Here is a 12,946-nt window from a genome sequence, read left to right on the forward strand (position 1 = left end):
TGCCAAATACTGTCATGATCCATTAATTAAAGTGGTAATATAGTCAGCAATTTAAAAAAAATCCCGACAAGCCGGCTTTTTAATACAGAAGAAGCTTTAGAGATCTTTTCTTTCCTAAATGTCCCCCCTTCCTGTCTGTGGGTAATGTGATTTCAGCCACACATGTGCAGCTCAGACCACATTTATGGCCCACTCTGTATGAAGCAGCCGAAAATATGAAACCCAAAAGGAAGACCAGGTGAAGATGGGAGTGTTGTGGACTGGGAAGAGCCCTGACAGCGCATCGCTGGAGGGCTCCATTATTAGGTAAGTCTGTCATATTGTACTAGTATGCAGTGCACATTAGTACATTATTATTTAAACCTGAAGGGGGACAATTTCTTTTATTTTGCTCTCTAGACTTTAATACCACTTTAAGGGATTTGTGACCCACTTAAAGATAAATGGTCAGATCTATCTGGTGAGTGTTCTGGAGCATTGTTTGTCATGAAGGTGAAGTGGACAGTGAAGTAAGGTGAATTGGCGCTGTGGGATACAATTTGGAAAAAAGATTTCTTACATATAAAATTAAATGAAGAACTAAATTGATATATCATATATCTGGTAGACTCTTATTAATTTATTTAGTTTAAGTGGTATCACATATGTTTTTGGGTTGTGGGGAGTGACAAATGTGAAGCATTATTCAAGTTTTATTAAATATATTGCTGTTTTTAAATATACCCCTATATAAATTTTAGGTTTGTAGTGTTTGGGCACTTATATCACTGCTTTATATGAATTATATTGGTTTTATGTATTATATGCACCCAACATTTTTGGGGCTTATAATGCTGATATTATAATACGTTATTTAGTTTAAACAACAGTCCACCAAACTAAATTCTTATGTATGTTAAAAATGGTGTAAAATAATTTTGTAATGTGAAGACATCAAATATTTATTAATAAGTAAATTGGCACATCTGGTAAAAGTAGAATTAGGTCTGATCACAAAGGTTTCAGTTACCTTAGACATAAATGGGTTAGTGCATGACATATACTGTATATCACCAGTTAAATCTTAGTTTTAGAATTACCTCCTAAAAAATCTCCTAAGTTCCTTTTATAATATAGAGATATGAAGTGTATTGTGATGGAGTGACCTTCCTGAGCAAATTATAAGTGTCAGAACACATTTAATATATTTGCCAAGGATGTGTGACATGAGCTCCCCTTTTTCACTAAACCCTGCATGTAATAGAATAGAGGCAGACTGAAATCTTTGTAAGAAGCAGGCTGGGATTATAAACTTTAATACTTTTTTTAATTTTTTTTTTTTACTATAACAAGTTTAATTTTCCATGAATAGGTTTTTGCTGTGCTGTTTTGCAGGGAGAGGCCCGAACATTTCTCTACTTGGCAAAGTGCATTGGAGTCAATAGCAAAGCTTTTTTAAACTCTCCTGGCCCTCACTAGCTGGGAACACAGTGCTAGATATTGTAATGAACATGGCATACAATTGCTTGCTTGTCATCTAAATATGGTAAAAATTGTCTTTTCGTTGCATATATAGTGCAACCATTTCACATATTTGCCCACATATTGTCATAATTATCTGTGTCTTACCTGTAAATTGTCACTTTTGTTACCCATCTATTGGCCAAATTGCATGCTATAAGTGAACCTATTAAAAGCTGTTCACCACTTGATTGCTAGGGGTAGCTGGGAAGGCTTACGGGCTTTCAAAGCAACTTAAAACTATTTTTTTGTTAATATTTACCTAAGAAGTTCCACATAGTGAAATTAGTGACTAATTTTAATTAAACTCAGCTAAGACAAAATCTGTAATGAACTTCATATTTCAGATGGACGATCCTAATGTGCAGCAATGTGAGGTGAGTTCCAATCCTGATACCAGAGAACTGCCAGAATCTATTACTGCCTTCCCCACATCACATCTAATCAACCAATATTAGATACCACTTTAAAAGACATGTTATTCTCTCTCAGAAGCACCATCCATACTGATATGATGGCTTGTATGAGGAACTTGAACTCTGAACTTACTGCTGTAGAGGAAAGAGTGGATCATATTGAGATAAAGATGGAGGAATATGCCACCACAACCAATGACTTAGTAGATACACATGATGGCACTGAGGGAGAATAACTTTGGTTAAAAGCAAAGCTTGCTGACCTAGAGGATAGGTCCAGGAGGAATAATGTAAACATTAGAGGAATTTTATAAACAGTTCAACTTGCTGCACTTCGTTCCTTTGTTACAACAATGCTTTTAACTCTTATGCCAGACCTTTCTCCCCTAGAGATAACTATAGATAGAATCCATTGCATCCCAAAGCCTCTGCATATACAAGAGCATGTACCAAGAGATGTCCTACTCCGCATTCACTTTTTTCATGTCAAGGAACGCTTAATGTCACTCACACGCTATATGGAACATCGCTCTACTAACTATTCTAACTTTCAGTTTTACACTGATTTATCACAATACACACTGCAACTCCGCAAGAACCTGAAGAACATCACAAAAGTTCTGCGGAATCACAATATAGGATATATAAGGGAATATCCTACCAAGCTGCTAATCACCAAGGATAGCTCAACACGTGTGATTAGCTCTTCTAACAAAGGTCTACGACTACTGAGAACCCAGATTATCCTCCCCACCTGCTAGAAGTCCAAGTAGAATCTTGCCAGAATGGCAATGGGTGTCTAACTCATGACTGAAATATATCTCTCTTTGTAGAATGCCAAACCAGTTGAGCATGTGGCTCTAATAAAGTGGACACCACCATTAGGAGCTCAAGCCTATGATATCACTAATGTGAGATACTGTATATACATGATTTTGTATTTTGCGGCTGTCAATCTCTGGGTCCCGGCCGGTGATTAGCTGCCGGCACCCGGTGATTACCGAGCATCTCCGATGGGGAGGAGGACTGCTTAGTTTACTAACAGTCTTCCTCCCTGTCAGCTCAGGCACACTGCTCTGGATGGCTGTGCACGTGCAGTTGAAAGTAAATCATTACTCCTCTCCTTTTTGTGGGCATGCTCGTGGTGAAATAATGTTGGAAATGTTTATGGGTGCATCTGGGAGGTGCATCCTTATGAAAGTGAGTTTCTTGAAAACACAGGACATCACAATGCATTAGATATCTACATAGAAGCTCGTTTTGGAGGGTGGTTTAACCAGTGTGCATTAATAGATAGAATTTTAACAGGCATATTGAAATCTAGGTATTGTGCTGGTGTTTAGTTGCTGCTGGTACTTGCTGAGAAACCAACGGACGCCTTCTCTGCTACTAGCTTTGGAAGAAGAGGAAGTATTCCTGAAAAAAGTTCCTGAAAAAAGTTCTTCTTATATTTAGCTTTGTATTGGCCCCATTGGCCCTGTATCCCCTCCCATCTGTGCAAGTATTCACATCAGGAGTAATATCTAAGCCCTTCTAAATAACCAATGGTACCCACCAGGGATGCCCTTTGTCGCCATTGATTTTGAATCTTGTGATGGAACCCTTGCCCTCCACTATTAGACAACAACCTGACATTGCTGGTTTCCTTATTAAAGGTCATGTAATAAGCAAACATGTAATAAGCCTATTTGCAGATGATGTTATCTTAATGCTGTCTAATCTGGTATCCTCCCTAGAAAATATGTCACAGATATTACAAAGGTATAGCATGGTATCATATTACAAAGTAAATTATACTAAATCCTACTGTATATACTAGATATGGGGGTGCTCCCAGAAGTTTACAAACTAAATTTCCATATATTTGGGGAGACTTGGGAATTTCATATTTGGATATTACCCTCACACCCCATCCTGACCATCTATTTAGAGTCAATTATCTATCTTTGGAAAATAAATTAAAAGAAGGTCTACTTCAATTAAGCAAACATACTCTATCAATGTCTGGTAGGTTAGCAGCATTCAAGATACAAATATTACCCCATATTCTCTATGTATTTAGATCTGTACTTATTCCTGCAAGCACAACATTTTTCCACACCCTACAATCTATGTTACATAAATTCCTATGGGAGGGGAAAAAAGCCTGTTGTGCATTTGCTAAATTACTTAAAGTGAAATCCGCAGGGGACCTAGGATTGACGATTCTTGATTATCATATGGCTACAATACTAGCACAGATGCGGAAATGGTTTCCGAATTCACCTACTTCCTAATGGAGGGAAATTGAGCAATCACAAATACCTATATACATATCTACTAGCATACCCCACCTAACCGTTATCTCAAGGGGCTTCTCATTACCAATCCTAACGACATTAAAAGAGTGGAAAATGTTAACTGTCTCCAAAGGGAAGTTGCTTTCAAGCCTTACTGTTAAATTGCGTATCCCCGTCTCAATATATTCAACACTGATCTAGCTCTAGAGCATTGGGAATCCCATGGAATCCAAAATGTATCAGACTTACAGTATATGCAGGATCCTCTCTAAAATCCTTTGCCTCATTACAATTGGAATACAACTACCTAGTTCGGAATTCTTTTCATATCTTAGGATAACATCTTACATCCAAAAGAATACCCCCTTTAATTATGAACTTCCCTGGAAAATTTGACAATATTATACTTCTGTAAATAACCGCAAGGGAGGTATATCAATACTTTATAACTTTCTTTAAGGGAAATCGCTATTTATGAAAACGTCTTCTATATTGGCTTAGGAAAAGGAACTTATCGTTTCTTATTCTGATGTACAATGGCAAAGAGCCGTACATTAAACATTCACTTCTACAAAATGTACTAATCTATGGGAACTTGCTCACAAAATTATGTTGAGATGGTACCTGACCCCAAATTTCAACCCTCACAATCTCCACTATGTTGGAGAAAATGCACACAGACTGGTACACTTTACAACATTCTCTGGTCCTGCAGTAAACTAGCTAAATTTTGGCTCGCAGTGTTTGATATTCTCAATCAGGTCACCAGACTATCTATACCACCCTCCCCTGAATTGGCCATCTTAAACTTGGGGATAGAAGACACACCCCCTCTCTTTAGACAATTTATAACTTATATTTGGCAGCAAAATTTACTATTCTACATATATGGAGATCACCATCCTCTCCAAATATCAATGATATAATACAGACACTTCACAGACACTACACATATGAATGTATGTTAGCTACAATTGACGGAATATATTCTCTGTTTAACAAGAATTGGCAAGCATGGTTTTACTTCCCAACATTAATTTAATCTCCATCAAAAAATGAGGTACACTATATTGCCAAAAGTATTGGGAGTCCTGCCTTTACATGCACATGAACTTTAATGGCATCCCAGTCTTAGTCAATAGGATTCAATATTGAGTTTGCCCACCCTTTGCAGTCATAACAGCTTCAAAGTTGAGAGTATGAAATTGTCCAAAATGTTTTGGTATGCTGACGCCTTAAGAGTTCCCTTCACCTGAACTAAGGTGCAAAGCCTAATTCCTGAAAAACAACCCCACACTATAATCCCCCACCACCAAACTTAACACTTAGCATAATGCAGTTAGGCAAGTATCGTTCTCCTGGCAACTGCCAAAACCTGACTCATTCATCAGATTGCCAGACGGAGAAGATTGATTCACTCCAGAGAACTCTCTAGAGTCCAGTGGCGGCGTGCTTTATACCACTGCATCCGACGCTTTGCATTGCACTTGGTGATGTAAGGCTTGGACTCAGCTGCTCGGGCATGGAAACCCATTCCATGAAGCTCTTTATGCACTGTTATTGTGCTAATCTGAAGGCCACATGAAATTTGGAGGTCTTTAGCTATTGACTCTGCAAACAGTGGGCGACTTCTGCACACTGTGTGCTTCTGCATGTGCTGACCCCGCTTTATTATGTCATTTTATGTGGCCTACCACTTCATGGCTGAGTTGCTGTTGCTCCCATTTGCTTCCACTTTGTTATAATACCACTAACAGTTGGAATATTTAGTAGCAAGGAAATATCACGGATAGACTTATTGCATAGGTGGCATCCTATCACAGTACCACACCAGCTCCTGGGAGTGACCCATTCTTTCATAAATGTTTGTAGAAACAGTTTACATGCCTAAGTGCTTGATTTTATACACCTGTGGCCATGGATTTGATTGGAACACCTGAATCCAATGATTTGGCGGGGTGTCCCAATACTTTTGGCAATATAGTGTATACTTAGGTCCTTGAACCATAAACCGTTGAGTTAATTTTCTCATAGTTTCATGTTCTAAGCTTTGTTCTGTTTTTATTTATTTATATATATATATATATATATATATATATATACAGTCATGGCCGAAATTGTTGGCACCCTTGATATTTCTCCAGGAAATCATGTATTTCTCACGAAACGTATTGCATTAACACATGTTTTGCTATACACATGTTTATTCCCTTTGTGTGTATTGGGACAAAACAAAAAAAGGGAGGAAAGAAAGCAAATTCGACATAATGTCACACAAACCTCCAAAAATGGGCTGGACAAAAGTATTGGCACCCTTTCACAACTGCGGATAAATAAGAATGTTACAAGCATGTGATGCTCCTGTAAACTCACCTGGGGCAAGTAACAGGTGTGGGCAATATAGAAATCACACCTGAAAGCAGATAAAAAGGAGAGACGTTCACTTAACCTTTGCATTGTGTGTCTGTCTGTGCCACACTAAGCATGGACAACAGAAAGAGGAGACGAGAACTGTCTGAGGACCTGAGAACCAAAATTGTGGCAAAATATCAACAATCTCAAGGTTACAAGTCCATCTCCAGAGAACTAGATTTGCCTTTGTCCACAGTGCGCAACATTATCAAGAAGTTTGCAACCCATGGCACTGTAGCTAATCTCCCTGGTCGTGGACGGATGAGGAAAATTGATGAAAGATTGCAACGCAGAATAGTCCGGATGGTGGATAAGCAGCCCCAAACATGTTCCAAAGACATTCAAGCTGTCCTGCAGGCTCAGGGAGCATCAGTGTCAGCGCGAACTATCCGTCGACATTTAAATGAAATGAAACGCTATGGCAGGAGACCCAGGAGGACCCCACTGCTGACACAGAGACATAAAAAAGCAAGACTACAGTTTGCCAAAATGTACTTGAGTAAGCCAAAAGCCTTCTGGGAAAACGTCTTGTGGACAGATGAGACCAAGATAGAGCTTTTCGGTAAAGCACATCATTCTACTGTTTACCGAAAACGGAATGAGGCCTACAAAGAACAAAACACAGTACCTACGGTAAAATATGGTGGAGGTTCAATGATGTTTTGGGGTTGTTTTGCTGCCTCTGGCACTGGGTGCCTTGACTGTGTGCAAGGCATCATGAAATCTGAGGATTACCAAAGGATTTTGGGTCGCACTGTAGGGCCCAGTGTCAGAAAGCTGGGTTTGCGTCCAAGATCCTGGGTCTTCCAGCAGGACAATGACCCCAAACATACGTCAAAAAGCACTCAGAAATGGATGGCAAAGAAGCGCTGGAGAGTTCTGAAGTGGCCAGCAATGAGCCCAGATCTAAATCCCATTGAACACCTGTGGAGAGATCTTAAAATTGCTGTTGGGAAAAGGTGTCCTTCCAATAAGAGAGACCTGGAGCTGTTTGCAAAGGAAGAGTGGTCCAAAATTCCGGGTGAGAGGTGTCAGAAGCTTATTGATGGTTATAGGAAGCGACTGATTTCAGTTATGTTTTCCAAAGGGTGTGCAACCAAATATTAAGTTAAGGGTGCCAATACTTTTGTCCAGCCCATTTTTGGGGTTTTGTGTGACATTATGTCATATTTGCTTTTCTGCCTCTGTTTTATATTTGTTCCAATACATACAAAGGGAATAAACATGTGTATAGCAAAACATGTGTTAATGCAATACCTTTTTTGTGTGAAATACTTGATTTTCAGGAAAAATATCAAGGGTGCCAACAATTTCGGCCATGACTGTATATATATATATATATATTGCACAGGTGGCACTATAACATCTCATGGCAGTTTATTACAATTGTCTGTCTATATTATCATTTCCAATTTTGGTCATTTATAGCACATTGTATATGTAGTTGATAAAGATGGTTTTCATTAGATAGAGGTACCATTTACTGTGCTCTTGTTCTTTCTGTTTATGACTGTATGTTTTCCTTCTGAATTGTCTTACTATAATTCAAAACTTAATAAAAACATATTGGAATTTAAAAAATGCTTGAAAATCATGAATTTTGAAATTGCTTTAACATTGAAACCTATATGACCTATTTTGCTAAATGGCTTTAAATATAGGATAGGAAAGAAATGGGAGTACAATAAACAATGCATCACCTGTTTTTTGTTTTGCTACAAGCCTAACAGTAGCATCTCAAGCTAGGTTTCCCAAGGTGCCCCAAGTCTTTTAGGACATTATGCAACACCCCTGCCACCATCCCATCTTCAACTAACAGCTTCACTTCTGGCCTGTAAGTGTGGCTGGACTATATTAACCTCAATTTGTGGTCTAAAAATTAATTAAGGACAGAGGAAATCTTTGAAAACCTCAAACCCAGGGCCCTGTATTGACCAGGTTTTATTAAAAGGAAGGGAATTCAGTCAGTTGAAACTGTGCAGGAAAAAATCCCACAGTTTGCAAAGTTTCAGCACCTTACACGATGGGGACAATGTTTTCGCCTTGATTAATGGTTCAAGACATAACCAGGTAAAATATAAAGTAGAGAATATGCAAGGACATAAGTCTTTTGTTGGACTGGCTAAAGTCTGACAGCAAGACTATCAGTTCAGACACAAGTCTGATCTTAAGTGTTATTAAAGGATTATCAGTAAAATATTTGGAGAATATGAGTGACCTAGTCTTTCAGGTACCTGTAGTAATAAAACATTGCTTGGAGAACTTACAGGTTTTTCTCATAACATCAAACCCCTGGAGGTAGGCATAATGGCTGGGTGCACCATTTCCCCACTAGCTTTCACAATGACGATGGAGCTCAGTATCAAAACCTTTAATTTGGTGGTGGGAGGGTACAAGCCTCTATGGACAATACAAGCCTCTAAGGACACTATATCAACAATCATGACCAATTCTAGAAGTCTGGTTTTTAAAATGGAAGAACTAAAACTCCTGATACTTGATGAGAATTTTAAGGTGTGAGTATTCAAAACCTGATTCATATCTCAAATGACTAGCTTGCTACTATACAAGGGTACACTCTGTTTTGGAGGGATAGGGTTGGTAGAAGAGGGGGAGGGGGTGCATGACATTGCTAACGGAGCTAATGTTGAGTTGGAGTTTTTGTGGTTGGAGTTCCAAAGGGACGAAACAAATGGTAAATTAATTGTGGATGTTTGCTTAAGCATGGAGAGGCAGGTCAATGTTATAATCATGGGGGCTTTCATCTATTCTGATATTGATTGGGCAGAAGGAGCTGCACACTCAACTAAGGCCCATCATTTCCTGAATGTAGAAGTAAGGGCAATTCCATGGATCAAATGGTGAAAGCCCCAACTAGAAATAATGCTCTGCTAGACCCAATAATCTCAAATAACAAGAGCTGATTAAAAATGTGGAAGAAATGGATAATTATCACAATGTAATCAGGTCTGCCATAAATTATAGAAAAGAGAAAAATGAGGGAAGGATAAAAAAAACTAAATTTCAAAATAGCCACCTTTACTAAGCTGTACTTTTCTAAGCTGTGCTCTACACCACGTGAAACAATATTGGATCAAATTTTTGCAAAAAGAAGAAAAGTGGGAGTGCTTTAAGGACGATACCAATACAATGGTATTCATCAGTGCATTCCACTGGGCAAAAAATATAAAAGAGCAACATTTAAACCTGGGTAGCTATATACTAACATAAATATGCATATTAATGAGAAAAAGTCCTTTAACAAATATAAGACCAAAGTGTCACCACCAGCATTGCAAAACTACAAAGAATGCAATAAGTAACAAAAGAGCATGATTACGGCAGTTAAAATAAATTATAATAATCACGTAAATGAGGGGAGTAAAAATAATTCAGTTTTTAAAAAAATATATATTAATAGTAAGAAGGCTTGGTCAGAACATATTGGTTCAATAAAATATGATCGAGGTAGTTAGTCACAAGTGACAGGGAATAAGCAACTGTATTTAATACATTCTTCTCCTATGAAAACGGTAACATTATTATTTTTAAATTATATTGAATGTACCCTTGTGGATGACAGAAATCAGTGTTAAAAAAACGGTAGAAAAACTTATTGTGAAGAAATTATCAGAACCAGATGGCTTACACCCGAGGATTTTTAAAGAACTTTCTACTTGTATATTATAGCTAGACCTTTAGACCATTACTGCTAATCTTTAAAGCAGAACTCCGGTGACATTTTAATTTCCTATGCAGTGGGGCTGCGCCCACACTGCATGCATTAAGTGCTCATTTTGTCTAGGGGCTCAGGGATAAGCTGTACTTACCATGTTCTCCGATCCTCCGGAAAGGTTGCAGGAAAGTATCAATGTACTTCCCCACCCTAGAGGTAACTAAGTCTAGACCGTTAATAATAGGTCTCCCTAGGGAATAGGGAGGATACTATATGTTGGTGCCCAAGAAGGTAGAAGGAGGTAAGAGACCTTTTAACCATGCATTTTTTACCTCCTGCTCTACACAACATTTTGTAGTCAAAAATATTATTCAAAGGCATTGGAGTGTGTTGCTTAATGATAAGGTATTGGGCCCTTTGTTACCTGACTATCCTGCAGTAGTCTTTAGGGGAGTTGCCCCCTTAAGACTACATGTAGCTCTTAATGTGGTAGAACCACCTAATAAAGTTACTTTCTTCTAAGGAATGAAGTAATATTATCCCTGTGGAAAATGCAACATTTGTGAAATGAATGTTAAGAAGGCTCAGGGATTTTACTCTTTTCAGTCTGTATCAAATCCTTCTTGACCTGTTCTTCCAAAAATATTGTGTATTTCATCCAATGTCCATGCGGACAACAATATGTAGGCCATATGATACACACCCTCCAAATTAGACTTAATGAACACATAGCGAATATCAGAAAAGGGTTTCCGAATCATAGTGTTTCTAAACACTATACTCTATGTCATATTAAAAATCCAGAGGGTACTCTTTTTTTTGGAGATAGATACCTTTACTAGGAATTTGAGGGGCAGTAACGTGAGGAGTGAAATTTCCAGACTTGAGACATGGTACATTTATACCTTAAACACTTATGTTCCCTATGGATTAAACATTGAATGAGACATAAATGCATTTATAAATAAAAGCTAGAGTGTTGAGGCAGTTCCTCTTTGAGTTGAGGGATGTATTTTATTCTATTTAGGATTTTCGTATATGTGTGGTGATTCTTATAAAATTTACGTGCAAATTTTATTATCTGTCATTTTATTATAGTTTTTTATTTACATTATTTAAGTTATTATTATACAGTATTTATAAAGTGCCAACAGTTCGCTCAGCGCTGTACATTACAAAGGGGGACAGAACATGCAACAGTACAATAACAAAACAATGCGATACAGGAGGGGTTCGAGAGCCCTGCTCTTTCGAGCTTACAATCTAGGAGGGAGGGGATAGTGGTACAGGAGGAGATAGCTGTGGGGAATGGAGTAGTAGGAAGAGTGGAGGAGGTCGGCAAATTAGCAAGGGGTGGGGTAGGCTTCCCTGAAGAGGTGGTTTTTCAGAGTGCGCCGAAAGGAGAGGAGAGTAGCTGATAGTCTGATGGTTTGGGGCAGGGAGTTCCAGAGGATGGGTGATACCCTGGAGAAATCCTGGAGGCGGGCATGGGAGGAGGAGACCAGGGAACTAGAGAGAAGGAGGTCTTGTGAGGAGCGGAGTGTGCGTGTTGGGTGGTACTTGGATATTAGGTCGTGATGTAATTTGAGGCAGTATGGTGGACAAGTTCTATGTTGTATGTTGCTCTCCAACCACAAGATGGTGCCAGAGTCAGATAATGATGTTTACAATATATTGCTTTATTTTTTATTTTATTGTTTATAATTGGTCACCTGACTATGATTTTATTAATTTAATTATTCTCACTCTGAATGTTTACATACCATTGTTTGATTGTTAATATTGGTTGGTTCAGTCTCCACCCATTGATGTTCAATCTTGATGTGTGGTGGTTGGGGAAAAAACAGCCATTTGATTTTAGTTCCTGCATTAGGGTATCACTTCCGGTTTAAGGACCATTCCTATTCCGGTCTTTTGGAGTGCGATTAGTGAGGGGGAGGTGTCTTAGCCAGCCCTTTATATAAGACAGGATGTCGCCATTAGACCATACCACTGACAATGTCATTGATGACAAAATGCATAGGTAGGAGTTATGGCATGTGATGTCATCGCGCACGTGGGCGTGGTGACCATCTTGTTGGTTGGAAACAACATTGGTTGGAAACAACATTGTGGCATTAGTGATTGCCAATTTTTAACCTTTTAAATGTGAGTGTATTTCTTGGATTAACTTTTACTTTAGATTGTACTTTTTGTACAATTACATTACACTATGAGATGGCTTTTTCCCTTTGATCTATATATTGGGGATTATTTCTATCTACTTGGCTGGATCTGGTTTGTACGTTAAGAGTGGTGCCATTGGGATAAAACCCTCCTAGATAGGTTCTAGGTTAGGTAAATTTAGTCTTTTAGCTCTTCTGTAATCAGTTAAGCTGCTTGTGATTACTTTGGCCTACTCTGAGTTTCACAGACTGTGAGTTTGGCTGCTTCCCCCTGCCTGCTGGATGGTTCTGGAAAGTAGTAGACTGGGAAAGTCAAATCTACAGTATGAATATTTATGTGGTCCTAGCACATCCCTGGGGCAGAGTGCCCGGTTCGAAGCTGGGAGGGAGCATAAATAGTTTGAGGAGCAGAGGGGTTCTTGTCCTGGAGGAGAAGTTCCCAGCCTGGAGAGCTGCTGTCCTCTCAAGCAGCACAGCTGACATTTGCCAGAAGCTCAT

This window comes from Staurois parvus, unplaced genomic scaffold (genome assembly GCF_062004578.1).
Source record: "Staurois parvus isolate SC_StPar_1 unplaced genomic scaffold, SC_StPar_1.0 ptg000850l, whole genome shotgun sequence".
Lineage (NCBI taxonomy): Eukaryota > Metazoa > Chordata > Amphibia > Anura > Ranidae > Staurois > Staurois parvus.